This window comes from Pongo abelii, chromosome 4 (genome assembly GCF_028885655.2).
Source record: "Pongo abelii isolate AG06213 chromosome 4, NHGRI_mPonAbe1-v2.0_pri, whole genome shotgun sequence".
NCBI classification, from domain to species: Eukaryota; Metazoa; Chordata; class Mammalia; order Primates; family Hominidae; genus Pongo; species Pongo abelii.
In genome coordinates, this window is record NC_071989.2 from 174,657,830 (window position 1) to 174,679,137 (window position 21,308).

At 35.1% G+C, this 21,308-nt stretch overlaps 1 long non-coding RNA gene and 1 pseudogene across 1 annotated transcript in view; one reads left to right on the forward strand and one right to left on the reverse strand.

Annotated features, from left to right (window-relative positions):
- Positions 1–21,308, forward strand: part of LOC129059610 (uncharacterized) — a 1,962,070-nt gene that overhangs the window by 1,511,920 nt on the left and 428,842 nt on the right. The window contains exon 5 of the long non-coding RNA XR_010140069.1: positions 11,278–11,375. This is a non-coding gene — a long non-coding RNA (uncharacterized LOC129059610). The remainder of the gene's footprint in view (positions 1–11,277; positions 11,376–21,308) is intronic.
- LOC112133501 (CDGSH iron-sulfur domain-containing protein 1-like) lies at positions 16,084–16,446 on the reverse strand (annotated as a pseudogene).

Consider the following 21,308-nt stretch of genomic DNA (forward strand, 5'->3'; position numbering starts at 1 on the left):
AGTGGCACGACCATGGCTCACTGCAACCTCTGCCTCCTGGGTTCAAGCGATTCTTGTGCCACAGCTTCCTGAGCAGCTATGCAAGAGTGACCTAATGCATGTCTCCGGACAAGATGTGCCAACGGTCCATAAGCACACAAAACATACTCAACATCACTAATAGAGAAAGACAGTTACAACCATGAGATAACCTCACACATGTAGACAGCAATTATCAAAAAATAAGAGACAAATATTGGTGAAGATGTAAAGGGAACCCTTGTACAGTGTTGGTGAGACTGTAAATTAGTACAGCCTATGAAAAAACAGTATAGACATGTCTCAAAAAATTAAAAATAGAGCTTCCCTATGATCCAGCAACCCAGCTACTGGTTATGTATCCAAAGAAAATGAAGTCAGTGTATCAAAAATATATGTACACTTTCACATTTGCTTCAGCATTATTCACAATAGCCACCCTATGTAATTAACCTAAGTGCCCATCAATGGATAAATGGATAAAGAAAATGTGGTATATATACACAATGTAGTACTATTCGGCCTTGAAAAATGATGAAATCCTATCATTTGCAACAATGTGGATGAAACTGGAGGGCATTATGCTAAGTGAAATAAGCCAGGCACCAGAAGACAAATACTGCATGATCTCATTTATATGTGGAATCTTAAAAAGTCCAACTCACGGAAGCAGAGAAGAGAATGGTGGTTTCCTGGGACTGAGGGTGGGAAGAGAACTGGGGAAATGTTGGTCAAAGAATATAAAATTTCAGTTAGACAGGAGGAATAAGCTCAAGAAATGTATTACATGTTGAGCATAGATAATAACAATGTATTATATGCCAGAAAATTACTAAATGAATAGACTTCAAGTGAAAAAAAAAATATGTAAGAGGTAATGCATGTGTTAACTAACTTGGTTTAGCCATTCCACAAAGTATAGGTATATTAAAAAGTTGTCCACTGTAAACATACAATTTTTGTCATTAAAATCATTTAATAATACAAAAACAACTGAATTTGACAAGGTTCAAGTGCAGAGAGCAGACATCCATTTCCTATACTGAGGATTTCTTCAATGAGAAACAGTCCTATTTTGTGTTGGCTTCCAATGTGTAACAACGAAACATTACCATATCATAAAGCGTAGGCAAAAGTATAAACAGTCAATCCAAAATTTCAGACTTCAAAAAAATTCTAAAACATATTATGACATTAATAAACCTTGAAGTCATCTAAGTACAATGAGCCAGAAGTAAAAGGACAAATATTGTATGACTTAATTTAAGTGAGATCTAGAGTTTCAGCTTGAGAAGATGAAAAAGTTCTGGGAATGAATTGTGGTGATGATTGCCAACAATTAGAATGTATTTAATGCCACTGAATGGTATATTTAAAAACAATGAAAATGGAGAATTCTATGTTATGCACATTTTGCCACAATAAAAACACTTTAAAATTCATAGTAGAGACATGATTGAAAAATATGCATGTAGAATACAGTATACGGAATCTTATAAGTAGTCAGAAAAATGCAAATTAAAATAACCATGAGACTTATCCATTAAATTGGAATATATATATACACACATATATATATACGCACATATACACACACACACACACAGAGATTGATGACATTAAGTATCAGCATGTTGGATGTAAATTCTCCTTTTTCTAAAGGAGGTGCTGCCTTTCAAAGAGTAGTACGTGTTAACTCTTAATATTAAAACTGTAGATAGCCCAACAGTGAAATTCTTGGTAACTGGCCTAGAAAATATTTGGACATGTACATAAAGAGCCAGGAACAAAGACTTGTATGATAGCTTTGTTTTTTGCAGTGGGATTTTAATATGCTGCTGTTCATCACCATTTTAATGAATAAACAAATAGTTGTAAATGTATATTATGGAATACTTATATAGTAGAAAAAGCTACATGCACATACAAATATATGTGTAGAAAAAGGATATATTTTTCAGATATATGGTTAAGTGATGAAATTTTCTGAAAAATGCATACATTAAAATATTGTACGTCTATAAAAATACCCACATCCAAAACACATTAAAATATATGTATATATATATTTCTCTTTATAGGTATGTAAGTTTGTATAAGCAAAATCAACATATGAACACTTTTGGAAATCATATAAGGAATTTTTTTTTTCACTTCAAGTTTTAGAAAAGTAGAGTATTTTCAAATATCAGATAAATACTCAAAGTTACTTTCTATAGGATTTTTAAGGCTTAATTTTGGGGGTAAGGCAAGTTGAGTACATAAACTCATGGCAATATAGCTAAAGTAGTCACAGCTTTTAAAATAATAATTTATTAAATGAATATGCATTTGGGAATAGTATAAAAAATAACGTCACATATAACGTTCATTGGAAAATATTAGATTATTTTATTCTTCCCTCATTTCAAATAATAGTTCAAGAAAATCTTACCTATGTTTTTGTTATCATGGTCTTTTATTACAAAATTACATTTTCTGCCTCCTATGTATCTTCTTGAGCACCTCATTTTCACTGCTATTCAAGTTATTTAAAATATATGTCCTTTAAAATCTATACATGCTACTGTTCCTAGTTTTTTTAATGAGACATAAATATTCATTTGCAAAATATATGAACTGGTGTTGTTTGTTTTTTTGCTCACTTGTTTTTGCCCTGGAGGTTAATTTTCATGATCCTTAAGTGGTTAAGTAGAGCTAGTTAATGTGTCACACATAAATTGATACAGCTATCTCCTAAAAGGGTTGTGACAATAGCATTAGCCTTGCTGTTGTGAAAAAAATGTGAATTTTTGTGAAATTTGTGACACTTCCCTGGAAATCATGACCAAATCTGCATTAAATACATTTTTTAACCAACTTTATTTGGAGATATCTAAATGTAGTAAAGATTTTCGTTTGTTGACATTGTTTTAAACCAATGTGTCTTTTGTACACTGTGTTTGGTTCAACATATAATAATTGAGGTTATGCCCCATAATATACAGCATTTTGAAGGGGCTTGAATAGATGATGACTTTAATTATTCAAGGGTAGTTTTGGGGAAAACACTGCTTTACATCCTGAAATACTTAGTAACTCTTTTGTGTCTTAACACTAAGTTCCTCCATAAGAAACTCAGAGACAAGGTAATTTCAGTTCTTAAAATGAAAATACTTCGTATAAATATATTTACATTACCCTGTGTTTATAGTAGTTTAACTTCCTACTATTACATAAGCTATGAAACTTCTCTCTATGATAAGTGCTTGTCAGAAGCTCATAAACATATAGCTGAACTACTAACTCAACTCAAACTTACCCTTAAACTCAAGGCTTGGTCCTATCTCTCCAAGAGATACAAAGAATTACAAAGAACAGCCTCACATTATTGGCCCTTTCCTGATATGTTACGGCAAAAATGCTTCTGCTGCTGGGAATCCGAAATCATCTCATTTTCTCTTTATAGCAACTATTCATTTTTCACTAATAATTACCATGAAAAGTTTAAAATCCGTTTAAAGTTTTGTTATTTGGTGTGAGGTATAGAAGTAATTTCTCTGACAAATATGTTCTGCAACATTAGTTGCATTTAATCTTTTGTGCATGTATGTTTATTTCTATATTTTAAATTTTCTATACGATATAAAATTTTTTGTTCTGTAGATAGAAATGACAATATTTATGCAAATCCTTCACAGCTTAAATTATTGGTTGATAAAGTTAGTGCCTTTTCAATAATCTTCTACCTCAAAAGAGTATTTGCTAACCTTACCTTGTTATTATCCAAGGGGCATATTTAAATCTGTTACATTGCTAGAAAATGTATTTTGGAATTTTAGTAGGAACACATTAACTGTGTACATAAATTTAAGAAACATATTTTGTTTGCTATACACTGCCACCATTAGGACCACTGAGTTAAATCTCTGTTACTTTTTTTTTTGAGACGGAGTCTCCCTCTGTCGCCCAGGCTGGAGTGCAGTGGCACGATCTCGGCTCACCGCAAGCTCCACTTCCCGGGTTCACGCCACTCTGCCTCAGCCTCCCGAGTAGCTGGGACTACAGGTGCTCACCCCCACGCCCGGCTAATTTTTTGTATTTTTAGTAGAGATGGGGTTTCACAGTGTTAGCCAGGATGGTCTCAATCTCCTGACCTCGTGATCCACCCACCTCGGCCTCCCAAAGTGCTGGGATTACAGCTGTGAGCCACTGCACACGGCTTCTATTACTTTTTTTCAATGTTTTTCATCTCTATATAATTTGAAATTTTATAAGAATTTTCATCTGACCCATTAAAGGAACAACCTGTCTGGGTAAGGACAGGAGACCTCGGTCAACCAGAGCTAGGAGAAAAATCTAAATATGTGCACACTTTTAACTTATAGTTCAAACATTTTTATGGTAATCATTACAAAAACTACTGTTAATATATAAGTAAACAGCATTCACAAGTGCAGCACATGTAAGTTACCTTAGAGCTATGCTATTTTAACAGCTGAGTCATACCTAAGTGACAGCTTTCAAAAGAAATTACAACCAAAATGAAAGAACAAGATTAGTATAGCATGGAGGATGTTGGTGGTTGAAAGCATCTCAGAATTTGTTTGTTTTTGAATCTATATTAGCTCCCCAGTAAATCTGAGATTAAGCAAATATTTTGGTGATTGATACTCATTTTAGGTGAAGAAAGCCCTGGATGGGGATTGAGATGATGGAGCTATTTTCCTAGGTCATCTTCTTGACCAAATGCCAGGTTATTACTATCCTCATCTTGATCACATAAAAAATAGGGATGATGATTACAACTGTGACCAATCTGCATTGAGGCCTTAGGCAAATTAACCCAAATTTGAACTCGATCAGAAGTAATAGTGGTAAAATTGCTCATTCTATCATATTTATACTCTCATATTAGCACAGGTTTTACATATTTTTTTTTAATCTATGAGATCCAGCCAGCTTAATAAAGTATCAGGTCTTAGGAAAATATCCCATGTAGCTACAAACTGCGTAAAGCCATAGGTATAAATACAATTATTCTGATCTTCTGGGAAGCACGTTGATGAAACTAAGAAAAGGTCTTTTGAAAGACCCAGCGGACTGCTGCCAGGCAGTAGTTATATTGTCCATAGCATAAGGCACAGTTAAAAAAAAAAACAAAAAAATTCTTCCCAGGACACCTCTACTCTCTTCAATTTTAAAATGGCTTTCAAGTTTCCTGTTCAATGTGCTCATCTGGAAGCCTAGAACGAAGGAGAAAGGGAAAGAAGAGTTAGACTGTAAAGTTGTTAATACATTAGTTAATTCTTTTATGGAACATTTTGAAGCACAGGCTATTAAATCACTTCTTTCTGTTCAGTTAGCTTTTGAGTCTGATAAGCATCAAAGCTCACATGGAAAATTGACATCCAAAGAGACTGACATATAAGCACACGGTTTAAAAATTCAGCAAAAGAAGTAGTGTTGTACCTAAGATCTTTCTTATAGTTATTCTGAGACTCTAGTCTCTATGATATTGTAATAAAACTGAAAATAACAAAAAAAAAAAAAAAAAAAAAAGAGGAAAACCGGGATGGAATCAGGTTTCATGAAGTGACTGAAGTGGCCTTTTGAAGATTTTGAAACAAGTGCAGAAAATACTCTTTTTCCCTGTCCATGGCAGTTAACAGATTAGCGGCTCATTTCCATACCATCATTTTGAGACGCTCCATGATGACCCCACCCTCATGCCCTATATTCAAAAATATTGATCTGTTCTATTTTCAGATGGGATCCATAGCCAGTGTGGGAGGATGTGGGAGAAGCCCTGCCTTGATGAGGGAAAGAGTGTTGAACCAATAGCTCATGACTGCGTATTAGTTGAACTACCGACCTTACAGTTGATGTAGCTTTCTCAAAAGTCCTTAACTTAGTAGCAGAGAGTAGTTTACCCCCTGGTGAAATCAGGATCAATACTTATTAAATACTTCATGAACTCTATTCATTTCTAAAACATCCACTTGTCTGCCTTTCCTGTCATGTTCTGAATTAATTTGATGTGTGATACAATTCTTATCTTTTATATTACGTTACTTCTATGCTGAAAAGTAAAAGACGAAATACTGAGGATTGCGGGATGTTCTTTTTGTTTTTCTTAACTGTCTTGTCTCCCTTTTCAAAGATATTTATTATAATACCTTCTTAGACAATAATTTTCCACTTCTCCCCTTAAATATTTAGGCCTAAATCCACAAGCAAAATATTAAACCCTTGTTATTTACTTTCTTCCCAGTTCTTTGGAAAAAAGTGAGGTGACCTCTGTAAATGGAAATTAATTCTCCTCCCTAAGTACTTTATTGATAGACTGGGATGAATGTAATAAAAGATAGGGTGTCAGAATAATTACAAATATAATTATTAAAATGATTTTGAGGTTTTGTTTCATCTTTATTTCTTTCCTTTTTAGAAAATAACAATTCAAAATATATAATCTAGAAAATAACATTATATGCGGTCTTATCCTTGAAAAATAATGTGTTCATAATTAGGTTGCATACAGAATTTTCCGTTTTGTAATGTAATATCTCTTGTTTTTAAAGTTAATTGTTCCATCTTGAAAATATTTGGTTCCAATTTTGAAACAATTGTCTCCCCTTTATTTGTAAGAAAACAGAGTTTAATATTGGTTTTATTTTTGCCAATAGTGAGATGAGCTTTCTTTAAGAGTGATGTTGGTTGGCTTAACTGTCCATTTGAAAAAATACTTCAGCCATTATATTTGACTAAAATAGACTCATTAAAAGCCTTTTTCTAAAGCAAAGGTTTTTTTAAAGTAGTAACATGAAGAATATTAACAATAATAATTATTTTATATTCTATAGTAATTTCAAGGGTCTGATCTGTTACCAGCTGTCTTAATCACCACTTGCATATAAAGCAGGCATTTTTAATATTTCTAAAATTGGGAAAATTGATACACGAAGAAAATGAGTGAGTGCCCAAGGCTTTAAAACCAATAAATGCCCAATGTTAAACCAGAGTTCCCTTGAAAGTTAAACCTGAGAGTATGCATATATGCTCAGGCTAAGATAGATACTTGAGGTATTTGAAATAACCAAACATAAAAATGCATTCCTTAAGAGAAAGAAAGGTCAATTTGTAGAAAAATAGGGATATTATGGAAATTCAACAGAATTAAAGCAATGTGAATATGGAGAAATAGCAGAACAACTCATGGTTTTGAGTTGGGAGTGAATGTAATTGAAATGTCAAATGAAATGATAACTTTAGTAAGAATTATTCAAGTTTAATCATAGGGTGAAAAAGATTGAGTGAAAATGCTTGATAAGAAATTATTTGAATTTTGTCCTTCACTGTATTTACTTATGTCCCTGTTCTATATCTGTTTACCAATCTAACATCAAATCTTTCCACAAATTCATTCCTTCCTTTCAATTATGTGTCTTATGACTGTATCACTTTCTAAAATGTACAACTGGCTCATTCATAGTTACATAAAGTTTGTTCAATATTTTTCCTAGACCTGAGATGCCCGCTTTCTCCTTCAGTGACTAAATCAAATAAATATTTTCAATGCTCTGAATGCAATAAATTTTTTCTATGTAGCTCCTTAGTCAATGTCATCCCCAAATAATCCCCATCTTCTATGAATTATCATACAGTAATAACAGCTATTTCCTAAATGTTTATTATGTGCCAAGATCCTTTCACAGCATTTTGCTTGCATTATCTCCTTTAATACTTGATGAAAACCTATAAGTTAGATAATGGTTTGATCCTCATTTGAAAGATAAGTAAACTGAGGCCAGAGATTTAAAATAAATTTCTGAAGACTGTGCACTAAGTGGCAGAGCCCACATCACTTGGCTCATAACTTCTTTTTAAAATGTTTGCCCCTTTTTATGCTTATAAACACTTAATGAACATTTCTTTCTTTCCAAAGAGGTATAAATTTTTGGAGGCCAAAAACATAGCTTGGACGTCTTTATGTTGGTCATAATACTTAACAGAGCTGTAGAACATAGTAGGAGCTTAGTAAAACTTCAGGGAAAACAATTAGTAAGTTTTCAATATTAAGAACTCTGTTCAGGCTTATTGAGGAGTTAGAAAAAATACAAGCCCATAGTGATGTGGAACATTCAAATCTAATTTAATTATGATCTTTATATGAAGGAGAAAAAAATGCATGTGACAGCTGTGATATTCATAAAACCTTTGTTTAAAAAATTCATTTCTTATGTCTCAATTTCTCTGTTTACACTGAATCTTTTTGTTTGTTTGTTTTCATGATTTTTTTAAATTCCAAAAACGCTATTTTCACCCAAGTTTGTTTCATTGATATGATTTTAGTAGCTCCTATCTGAAACCATCGTCAGGAAACATGTTTTTTCTCTTTGGCTATTTCAAAAAAGAAAAATACTTAATATCAGTATGAATAACACATGTGCTCATTGCAGCATAATGTTGGTGCAATCTGTGCTTGATACAGTTATAAATAAGTCTTTGAAAGCATTTTTCTGTATTTTAAATAAAGGCTATAGAAAAGCCACAAGAAGGATCTAGTCTTGTTAATATCACAAGCTGTTTCCCCACCTGCACTCAGAGCAGCTTTAGTACAGCAGCTGTCTGGGTTCGTGTTGGCACATCACTGTCTGCACAGGAACCCCATGGTTTACACAGAAAATGAATAGGCCACAGTTCCAATGGGGGTCTTTAATAATCCTTCCTCTAATGCTACCATGTGTGAGCGTTGGGCTTTGAAGGGGTGTGAGGTGTGAAGTTTCAGGAGGATTATTTAAAGCCACTCAATTTCGAAAGGTAGAAAAGAGCATTACAAAAACCAGAGAGTGCCTTTGCATTCCTCCTGCATGTTGATCAAATGCAGCTTATATTGATATTAGAACTTCATGTCCAGCATGTAATAGCAAGTGAAGGGATTGGTATAATTAGGTGATTCACTCCATTCGGCCCTCTTTAACATGGACAAACAAAACCTAGCATAGATGTTTCATTGATTTTATTTACCAAATATTAGCTGTGAAAATATTAACCTAATGAGAACAAATATCTATCCTGTAGTACCTATGGATATTAAATCCAGGGAGGAAGAAATTTATACATTGGACTTGCCTATGTATAATTGGGTGGCCCTTGGACATTTAAAATAAAGCAATTTTTTTTTTCTTTTCTACATAGACTTCTAAAAGTATCATCCACGGTAGTTAATCAATCATGGTTTTTTAGGCCATGTGAATAAATTTCTTGTTCAAACTGAGAACTTTATTCCAATAACTCTTACTTCTCCTAAGGCATTTTAAAGAACCCAAACTCCATTTTGTGACTATTCTGAGCAGTTTTTGGAGACCATAGCATAATGGAGGTGGGGTGATTTAATCACTTGGAGACATACTCTGTGCAACTACAGAATCAAAATATTAGGGCCTCAGCCACCTACTGCCCCACATCTGGACTTAATTTCAAGGGATCTTTAAGCATTGGGAATGCCCAGCATTGAGAAACTATCTCCAGTGTTATAGGAAAAAGCAAGTAAAGAGACGGTATATTCAATCTAATACACATTTCCTCTATAGATCAGGCACTGTGCTGGGTATTTCAGAACTGAGACCAAATGCTATAGGTCTTAGACCAAAAGATTCTCATTCCATTAGGGATGATAGACATCTAGACAGACAAGCACACTTACAGACAGAGCTACAGAGGCATCTTAGAAGACAGAGAGATTAACTTTCTCAGGAGTTGAAAGTGGAAAGGCCTATGAGAAGGTAACATCTCAACATAGGGCTTAGATGAGCAATGGGAACTTTTCTAGGTGGCTGAAAGGGCATACTAAACAATACATGCAAGATGTCATTGTAGGCTGAATGGGGCTTGGTATTGCTGGACCTCAAAATAAATTGGGAAAGGATAGAAACCCTCAGTAGATGAGTCTGCAAAATAGACCAAGGCCAGATCATAAAGAATATTTTATTTCTCCTTAAGATTCTCAGCTTAAAGTATTGCTGATATGGAATAAGCCAAAGGTTGGAATGTTTAGAGGCCTGAGGAAGGGCAGTCAGTTAGAAAAATTTTGCTAGTGGGAAGTGAGATTGTGAGGGAAATGGCAGGAAGTATGTAATGGGAGGGGCAAAAGAGGAGACATTTAGGAGGTGGATTTGTCAGGGTTTGTTGAAGTAATGGAGTGAGAGAAAAGTGGGTACCTTTCAGGTTTTTAATTTTATTTTATTTTATTTTTTTGGTGGAGTTGGGGGAGACGGAGTCTAGCTCTGTCTCCCAGGTTGGAGGGCAGTGGCGTGATCTTGGCTCACTGCAACCTCCGTCTCCTAGGTTCAAGCTGTTCTCCTGCCTCAGCCTCCTGAGTAGCTGGGACTATTGGCGCAGGACACCACGGCTGGCTAATTATTTGTATTTTAGGAGAGACGGGGTTTCACCGTGTTGCTCAGGCTAGTCTTGAACTTCTGAGCTTAGGCAATCCGCCCGCCTTGGTCTCCCAAAGTGCTAGGATTACAGCCGTGAGCCACCGCGCCCGGCCTTTTTCAGGTCTCTGAATTGGTAAATTTTTTTAAAGTCCTTTTTTTAATAAGATTCGCAGAATATTACCCCTCTTAAGTTGTGACAGACAATGGTGACTTCTCTGTCCACTGCTCTGAATATTTCTAACCCCTAAAACATTCTGATTTTACACAGCAGGATATACAACCCACAGCCTGTAGGGCGGAACAGCCAGTGACTGGTTCCAATAGAGCTTGACAGATATTTTGTGCCTGTCATTGCTTTATGACACAGTTTTAAGCCACAGACTAAAGATGATTGTAGCTACCACTGTCCTCCTTACGGTTAAAACAGTTGACACAGTATTTTGCCCTAATATTGTCAAGAAGCACAATTCCTTTCCCAGAAAACTGCTCTAATTGGATTCGGTGGACCTTGACTGGCTTGTCACTGCTATGTTCAAGGTGAAGGTGAAATCTTTGAGGAGCTTGTTCCTGAAAATAAGAGCTGAATATCTCTGATGAAGGCCTTTTAAAAGTACATATCTTTATGCAATTATTTTCATATTACTTTTCCATGATCTATGTTTTATTATATGTGACAAATTACCAGGAAAAAGAAAAAGGTTGTGGAATTGATTTATACTCTAAATCCTATATATATGCAGTTATATCTTTAAACATTTATTGACATATAAATGTAAAATTTGAAAAGAAAATATTTTTATTCTAATTTTTTAAAAATTCCAAATTTAACATTTTGTAACAGGTGAGAAGTTGCTGTTGAAGCCACACTGCTTATGAGGACTCAGGCAGGTGTCCCGAGAAATCACCCAGTCATGAGAGGAACCATAAGAACTTTGTAAGGTAAATACTTTCCTTAAGCTTTTAAAATCTGGGCAAGACACAAGGTCAATGTTTAAAATAATTACTGTTGGATTTTCTTTATAAGAAGAATAAAGCTAATTCACATTTTTAGCCCAATTTCTTTGATTCATATTTGGCGATAGAACTATTACCATTTATTAGATTTTGTATCACATTTTATATAACATACACAAAATGCATATACATGTACATATATACGAATCTACACGCGTTTACCACTAAATATTGAAAAGCGTTATTGAAAGTCTTTATCTGCCTAGATTGCCAAGTAGGAAGTGTGACCACTTTTTGAAAAATATTAATATACTAAATCATTGAAATATCTTGGTGTCCCAGAGAGTAGAACCAGGATAGTCTAAAGCGTGCAAATATTAAATTGTGTGAAGCATTTTGGTTCTAAGTTTCAGTTAAGAGAGAGGCTATTTCACAGTTGGCCTACTTCCTACAGGAAATCACAGTGATGTTTTACTAAGTAATGGAATATAGTTTGTCTCTTCATTCATTTACCTGTAAGAAATGTGGCAGGGAGAGACTTGAAACTAGGACTTAAAGAGTGACAAGTACCAGGCATGAGAAACGCAGTTCCGTTAAAGAAAAAGTAAACATTCCAGGAGGCAATCCTTTTGGAAAATGAGCCAATCAGAGCTGGTTCTGCTAAATGGAGAGGCTAGAGAGTAGGCGCCCCTGACTTCTCAACTTCATATTAAAATATTCTGCCATTCACCTTTCTTGAACTCAATTCCCTAACAAGCAAGCTGACATTAAATCTTCATTCTTTAGAAATTGTAATATTTGGCAAGTGTATGAAGTAGGTCATCTAAAGATGTAAAAAGCAATCCTCAAGTTATGGCACTTTGTTGCATTTTGGTTTGGATAGAATTCTATTCTGTTTAATGAGTTGTTTGATGATCTCCCTGAAACTGAGCATACTTGAGTTCTGAGATACCACACAGAAATATGACTGCAAAAGCAAAAGATGATCTTCAAGTAGATCAACTTTTAAAGGTGTATCAATCACTGGCATTAAATTGTTTGTCTCTTTCTTGAGGAAGAGAAGGGACTGGATTTTTATAAGGTTTATTTTTAGCTTCTTGGCTAACTGTAACACACCTGAAAATAAAGGCATTTTTATGACATCTTACTGTGTTGTGTCTACTGTCTGAAACACTCATTCAGGAATGAATTGGGACAGTGATGCAGTAAAAAAGGCTCAGGATGGGGTTTGGATAAGTGCTGCTCCTTTGAAAGAGTCCGGACTTTGTAAGAAAGTATTAAAATTCTGCATTGATAAGATAACTTTTGAAGCTTTAAATTGAACCGCATAAGGAATCTCTTTTAAATGATTTTCATTCCAGTTCCATGATTGGTGGGTACGAGTGAGGGAGGAGGACTTCTTTTCTATTTCCCTCAAACCTGAAAATTTTTCAATTTTTTTCTTGTAATTTCTGATTAATGGCACTCTTGATTTTGATTTATATTATCCTATTATTCATTATATGGGAGAAGAAGAAGTCACTTTTTTTTCCAATTTAATTTTTAAAATTAGGGCTAGCAGTGATGAAATTTAAAATCAAATTATCTTGTCAGAGTGACAGATAAATCTCTAGAGTTTCTAATGAGATTTTCCACTGGCAGGTTGCTGAATTTCTCCCTTTCCCAGACTTCTTCATTCCAGGTTTTGACAGGGAGTGACAATGAGCATCTGTGTTTTGAAATATAGTACTATTTGAGGTATTTTGGTCTTATTTAGAAATTTGGGGGTGGTTTGCTTCTTTGTTCTTGGTTAAAGGGGAAAAAGACAAATGTCAAATGGGTACATCTTTTACTATGGAAAGCTGTAAGTAATTACCATATACCTAAATTTGATTAAGCATAGTAGATTCACCAATTTCTACGCTTGCCTTTACATGTTACTATTCTTAAAGGAATTTTTACCATAGAGATGGTGTAAATATAACACCATATTCTTACTATGCTGCTATTTGCCTTTTTTTCCCCTTCTTTTCATTATCCTAAATAAAATTTGAACTCTTAAGCATTTTCACAGTATTAGGTAGAACTCTGTAATTCTATACGCAGTTAACAATTCTGTCTTATGTAATATTGGAGTTAGAGATTCTGTTTCTAGTAGTTACAGAAAAAAAAAAAAGCCCTATTCTTTGCTGATCTCAATCAAACATGTAGCAAAATAATGATACTTAAATGATATAATAGATGTGCACTTTATTCCTCTGCAAAAGAATATATCTAAGATAAGCAGTATATTCAGTGACACTACCCAAGCAACTGAATTGACAATTAGTAGTTTAAAATGTCTTGTGGAAACAAAAAGAATACAGAAAAAATGATTAGTTATGACAGGACCCTCCATATTGAGATTGTCTTGGAGTAGAAAGTGTTGCAAAATGAGGCTGATTCTAGACTGAGCCTGCTTCCTAACTCTGACTAGACAAGGAGTTCATGAGATGTCTTAAAGCTTCAATTTCCTCACATGTGCAAGAAGAAGCAATTTTTCTTGCACTTTTTTTTTCTGTTAGCCAGAAGCTAGTCAAAAGCTACAGCTGTAATTTAGAACTTTGCTTCTTCATTACATTTCCGTCTATGTATGTTGTTGTAATTTCTACATCAGAGGATGTTAACCAATGAGTGCCCCCTGAGAACCCTGCTTTGGTTACTAGATTATTATTTCAAAATAAGTAATGGTGAGTATGTTAGGTAGTAATTCAAGGAACATATGATACTCAGAAAAAAATGTGGCAAGGCACCTATGTGTAGGCCCTGAAGAGCTGCACATACTGTACATTAGCTAAGAGTCTTAATAAAAGAACAGAAGGAAGGGAAAATACAAAATGAAGAATGAATTACTTAATATTAAATAGTTTCTATTACAGAAATAGGCTGCATGTAGAGCTAATGGCAGGCATTTTCTACAGACAGATGGAATGCTCTCATCTCCCAATAGTATTGATATGAAGTCTCTGTTAAGATTCATTTTTCCTGAAACATTTGCATATAAATATAAACATCATTACTAGGGGCTAATTGCCCTGTAGGAACTAAAATGTGGGAATTAGCATCTTTAGTTGCTTTTATTATTATTTTTTAAAGTATCTCTAACACGCATCATATTTGGTACTGCATGGCTGCAACAGATAATTACCACCATTAAGAATCTCAAACGCAAAATCAAAACCATTTGGAATGGCTTCCAGGGCAACCCAGCGCAGTGAGTAGCCACAAAAATGAGTATATGAGGTTTATGTTCATGCATATTTATAAGGGTACTTAATTCGACATTCATAGTAGGGGGCTTTTGAAAGCTTGTCAAAAAAGCAGCCCCAAAACAAGACCAAACATCAAAGGTAAGAAGATACAGTGCATCTCGCTCCCACACACATACAAATATTGCTTGCAGGAGGCAATGAATAACACCAAAGGAATTATTTATTTTAACTACTCAGAAGAGACGGCAATTTCTACGAAGATGTAAACCACAAGCCTTTGCCTTTATCATTCATCTTATTGATCAGAAAGGTCAAGAGTATAAGTTATTCAAAGGATGGATCATAGACAAAATTCTGGATAAATGGACATGTAGATTTGTGTGATTAATACCTCTTGCTTGTGCAGAATTTGTGGAAGAGTTTGAAGGCATGTCCTAAGGACAGAAAAAAGGAAAGTATTTGAAAGAATACCACCATGGGTGAGACACTGACTATAGCTGAAACACTGCCCATTTTGTGGGTGGGTCTGTGTGTTCAGTATATAGTTGCTGCTTTGTTCAAGTGTTGTGTTCAGAGGCGATCTTGCTGACACTTATACTTTTCAAAACCATTTCCATGACATTCAGCAAATGTTTGTTCTGGTGGAACAAATCTGTTAAATTATAGATTAGAAACAGTACAAAGAAACCTTTACAAATGTTTCAGTTTCAGTTTTGCACAAAGCAAACAGCATTATATTTAAGTGCAACACTCCTTGTTAGAATAAAACATCTACATAAGAGGGTACTATGCTTGATTTATAATTCTCTTCTCCACTCCGCTTTGGGGGCAGGGATGCCTGAAGTTCTGAAAGCTGCAGTGTTGAGGATCACCTCTCATCAGTTCCTTTCAAAAGCCCACATCTACAATCCACTTCAGCTTTCTTGCCATTTCCCTGTCTTTCCCAGCTTCCTTTCCTTAGTTTCCTTCCCCACCCCCTTGCCTCTCTGTTGTTGCTAGGAATGGTCTAAATGCAAAATAATGACACTTTTCCTGTAATGGCGATCCCATATTATTTAATGGGCATTTAGTTCTATTCAATCCCTCGTTAACACCTTACTCATTATATTGAAAAAATATTGGAGAGTGGCATAGTAGGTTTTTTTTTAATTTTGGGAATAATTTAATGTGTTGACTTTAAGATACAACTATGTTCTATATAAGATACAACTCTATATGTCAATACTTTAAAGAAACGGATCCTTACAAGACCAAAATAACTCACAGGCCATGAGGTTGGTTTTCCCTTTTTCCTTTTTTTTTTTTTTTTTTTTTGTTTAAACAAATGTGCACCACGATGTTTCAACAACTAAGACAAGTGCCACGAACGTGAAAGCTGCAGTTTGCAATATACCACATTTAGAACCCAGGGGAGGTGAATTTCACAGAGGTGGTATTTATTCTCACTAAACAATCAGGTAACTTCACAACAACTGGATTTGCATCATGAAAAGTGCCCATTTTTCTTTTTTCTTGATGATCGGAGGTCTCACATTGTCTCCAGTCTCTTCGTTGTGTTTTGTGTGAGACCCATCACATAAGGGAAACTTTCTGGACCTCCAACAATGGCAGTATTGTATAGCTTTATCTCCCAAATCCTCCATGTCAAAAGCATGTACTATCTTGGAGTTGTCTTTCTGGATGTGAAGGTTTATCATAGCTTTATTTCGATGATCTTTAACATAAAACCTTTTGTAAGCTAGATAATCAATTGCAGCTGTCCCAGCAGCAATGGTAACTGCTATGATTCATTCAACTCCTCCGCTGGAACTGGTAGTCAGACTCATGGCGCCCACGCTTGCAAGGCGTGTGCACTAGGATACCGAGCACCAACATGGTAGTTTTAAAAGCATTCTGGGGAGGGATGCCAGGGCACTGCTCGCTTACCACAGGTTTCAAGTGACCTGTTTATGGGCATACTTTAGATCCATAACTCAAACATTAAGTCATTTTATAAAGAACAGTAAAGTTTAATATAGGAATTCTTTGACTTCTGAAGAAAGGTTTATTTTTAGGGCTATATGTTGTTTTATGACAATCATTATTTTTAAAATTGCCAGGAAGGTTTTTTTTTTATTTTTGTATTTGCTTGTAGTTCTTAGTGACAATAATTAAATAAACAGGTGATTTAGTTGAGGAAAGATTTGTCAAAAAGATAAAATTATCTACATTGCCAAAATATATCAACATGCCATAAAAGAGAAATATAACTTAAGTGACTAAGTATGCTTTAAAACGTATTTCAAAATATATTCTAAATATGTTGAAGCATATTAAAGAGACATACATTGAACAGCAGTACATATAAGCATATCAAGAGAGAGAGTGAGCAGAAAACACAGAAACATAGACATGTGTGCATGCCTATGAAGACAATATGTGTCCAATTAAGAAAATATCGGCCGGGCGCGGTGGCTCACGCCTGTAATCCCAGCACTTTGGGAGGCCGAGGCGGGCGGATTACGAGGTCAGGAGATCGAGACCATCCTGGCTAACATGGGGAAACCCTGTCTCTACTAAAAATACAAAAAAATTAGCCGGGCATGGTAGCGGGTGCCTGTAGTCCCAGATACTCGGGAGGCTGAGGGAGGAGAATGGCGTGAACCTGGGAGGCGCAGCTTGCAGTGAGCCGAGATCGCGCCACTGCACTCCAGCCTGAGCGAGAGCGAGGCTCCGTCTCAAAAAACAAAAAAAAACAAAAACAAAAAAAACAAAAAAACCCCACAAAAAACAGAAAACGAAAAAAAGAAAATATCACAGGCTGGGCGCGGTGGGTCACACCTGTAATCCCAGCATTTTGGGAGCCCAAGGCAGGCGGATCACCTGAAGTCAGGAGTTCAGGACCAGCCTGGACAATATGGCAAAACCCTGTCTCTACTAAAAATACAAAAGAAAATTAGCTGGGCATGGTGGTGGGAGCCTGTAGTCCCAGCTACTCCGGAGGCTGAGGCAAGGGAAACACTTGAACACGGGAGGCGGAGGTTGCAGTGAGCCGAGATAGTGCCACTGTACTCCAGCCTGGGCGACAGAGTGAGGCTGCATCTCAAAAGAAAGAAAATATCACAAAGCTTTCACAAAAGAATTACTAAATAAATGGAGTTATTGAGTGTCTTTAGGAGGGACAAAAACGTAGACTCACTTTGACATCACATAACAAAATCACGGGGGAAACAAGCTAAAATCATAGACTAAAGGCGTCAACTTAGAGTAAATGTAAAGCTGAAATCTTACAAAAACGAAATGATAATTTAGATAATTACTTTTTGTGATCTCTGGACTTCTAGGCATAAACAAACTTTTTAAGCATTCAAGCAACGGAGTCAAATCACCAAGGGAAAGATCAACATATTTGAATTAAAATGTATAAACATTTATACATCAAAAAGTAATCATTAGCCAAATTAAATGACAAATAACAAATTAAGAAAATACTTTTCTAAAATTCCAAAATTAAGGATAAATTTTAAAAGAACCAATGTCTTTTTCTTTAAGGGTCAACGTGGTAAATAGATCTCAAAGCATAACAACTACAAAAGAATAATGAGCATATGAAAATAATTTAACTTCAGTTACATAAAAGAGTGAAAATTAAAAATATTAAAGATTTCCTTTTTGGATTTTGTGTGGGTTTTTAACATTTTTGCTTTGTAACAGGGCAAATACTTTAAAATGGAAATCCCTCCGTTTTGTGTAGTCCAGACATAAGCAATCTCAGAGACAACTAGGGTGTATACAAATGAATATCAAATTCCTGGAAAGCACTTTTACTATCATAGAATGAGAGCTTGAAAATCTTATAGAAAACATATTACTGGTTCAAAAATAAATGTATTATCTGCATAAATGATCAGAAATTCATAGAATTACTTATAAAAAATATGGCCATTACAATGAAAAATTAAGTATTTTTACTCTAAGCATTTTTAAAACGTTCCTATTAGTAGATAAAGGAGCAGGAACAACACAAACTGATAACTCTATCTATGTACATTGATTAGAATTTGCTGGTCCCCAACCTTCATTTATAATTTGCCTTCAGATTCCTAAGGTCTGTGTCAGTGTCAGAGTTTTTTTTTTTTTTTAAGAAAAATGTCCATGTCCTCCAAGCCATTCAATACAGGGGAAGACTAAAGGGCAACCAAGCTTTTATGGCAGAAGATGATGTTGGAGAAGGCAGAGAAGCTTCAACCCCAGTTCATCTGGGAGCACTGCAACCTTAGCAATACAGAAGAAAGATACTTAGTGACTAATTACTGTATGCATTTGTTCAGTTAGTATTTATTTATTCCCTATGAGTAGCATAGTGAGGTACCTCACTACAAACAGAATGATGAATCAAATTTGGACTAATCAGAAGCTGAGAGTCTTGAATAGGAGACGTGTGTGTACACATGCCTGTTTGCGTACATATGTGTGCATATTATTGGAAGTTCGGAATATTTTTTTTTCTTTTGTGATGGGGTCTTACTCTGTCACACAGGCTGGAGTACAGTGGCACGATCTCGGCTCACTGTAGCTTCTGCCTCCCGGGTTCAAGCAATTCTCCCACCTCAGCCTCCCGAGTAGGGATTACAAGCACCTGCCACCACGCCTGGTTAATTTTTGTATTTTTAGTAGAGACTGGGTTTCACCATGTTGACCAGGCTGGTCTCAAACTCCTCACCTTAGGTGATCCACCTTTCTCGGTCTCCCAAAGTGCTGGGATTACAGGTATGAGCCACCACACCTGGCTAGAAGTTTGGAATCTTAAGGAAGGAAATGCCTAACAATGTTGATTTACTGGGCTTTTTTTTTTTTTTTTTTTTTAACTGACTTTTAAAACTGACTTCCTCAGGACCCATTGTAGTTAACATACATTTCTACTTCCACAGTTATTGTTTTCCCAGATAACATCACCATATTTACTTTTCTCGGGACAATCTTAATTTATTTGATTTACTGGTTTATTGTCTCCACACCAACCACCTAGTCACTTTTTGGAAAGCGAGAAACACAAAGTAGAGGACATGTTTATCTAGTTCATTGTCATGCTCTCAATTCTTGGCACAGAGTGACTGCTCAATATATGTTTGTTGAATGATGGATGCTTGTTTTTGTTACAGACTAAACTGTCTTTTATGTATAGGTAGGATTTGTGCATAGAGAAAGGGAAAGAAGAAAAAGGAAAAAATAAGAGCAAAGAAGGGAACTAGGTGAGCAGAGGCAGAGAGGCGGCATTTGAACTTAGTTTTTGAAGGAAAAGAGGAAGGTGAGGTAGAAAATAAGTTGTACTGGGAGCCAGGCTCAGCTGGTGCTTTGGCATATTTTAATGATGGGGTTCTTGAGTCTTGCAGCTTGAGTATCTTTAATGTTCTAAAATAATGTCAGATTATTTCTCAAAGTATTGGTGCCAATTTTCATTCTCATTTGCAGTGTGTATGTAAGAGCTATGTTTACACACAATCCAACCAGTACTTGGTACTGTCATACTTGTTAATTTGTGCCAATATAATGGGCAAAAAAAAAAAAGTATATTGTTTTCATCTTAATTTGCATATCCTTCCTTATAGTTGAAGAACTTCTTTTTGCCATTTTTTTTTTCTCTTCTGTATAATATTTGTTAATCATTTACCTATTTAAAACGTTGACTTTCTGGGCTTTTTTTTTAACTGACTTTGAGTTTCTTTTATTTATTTTTTTTGAGTACCTGTAGTTTTCAGTTTACTTTTATAAATATATTCCAAAATTGTGGCTTTTCTTTCTTAAAGGGATCTTTTGAGGAACATAAGATTTTGTGGCTGTACCTACTTCTGTAGTGCTGTATTGTTTTAATATGGTTGCTGTATATTTTTTGTATGATATTTTATCAGTTTTGTTTGAGAATCTCTTTCTCTAAGGTCATAAAGGTATTCACCTATATTTTTTGTAAGGCTTTATAGTTTTGACTTTTGACATTTTAGAATTTTTATCTATCTAAAGTAGATTTGTCTGTATATTAAGAAGTTTTGAATGAATTTTTTTTTTTGTCGTATGGGTAGCTAAGAATTCTTACACAATTTATTTGAATTGATCTTCCTTTCCTCAGTTATGTACAATACTACCTGAACGATAACGCAAATTCAGAATATCAGTGGGTCAGTTTCTGGGGATTATCTTTAGTTGCATTAGCAGCATGATCACACTCTCTTAATTACTATAGCTTTTATAATTTTCTTCATTTCTGATAGGCCAAGTCTAGTCCTATTTTATTCTTTTTGTTTTAAAATGCCATACATATGTTTGGACTATTGCATTTCTGTATTAGGCTTTCCTGGTAGCATATGAATTTATTGGTTTAAAATAACACCCATTTAGTAGACTTCTATAGGTCAGAATTCCAGCATGGAGTGTCTTGGTTCTCTGCTTAAGGCTGACATCAAGGAAATAGCCAGGCTGAGTTCTCATTTGTAGTCTCTGGGGAAAAATCTTCCAGGCTAATACTTGTTGTTGGTAGGTGTTATTTACTTGTGGTTCTGTAACTGAGATTCCAATATCTTTGTATTTTAATCTAGTGATTGTTCTTAGTTCACAGTGGCTGTTTCCAGGTCTTTTCCACGTGAACCTCTAAAATTAGGAACAGTGTGTCAGTTCCTCTCTTGATTCAAATTTCTAACTACTTATTCTGCTACTA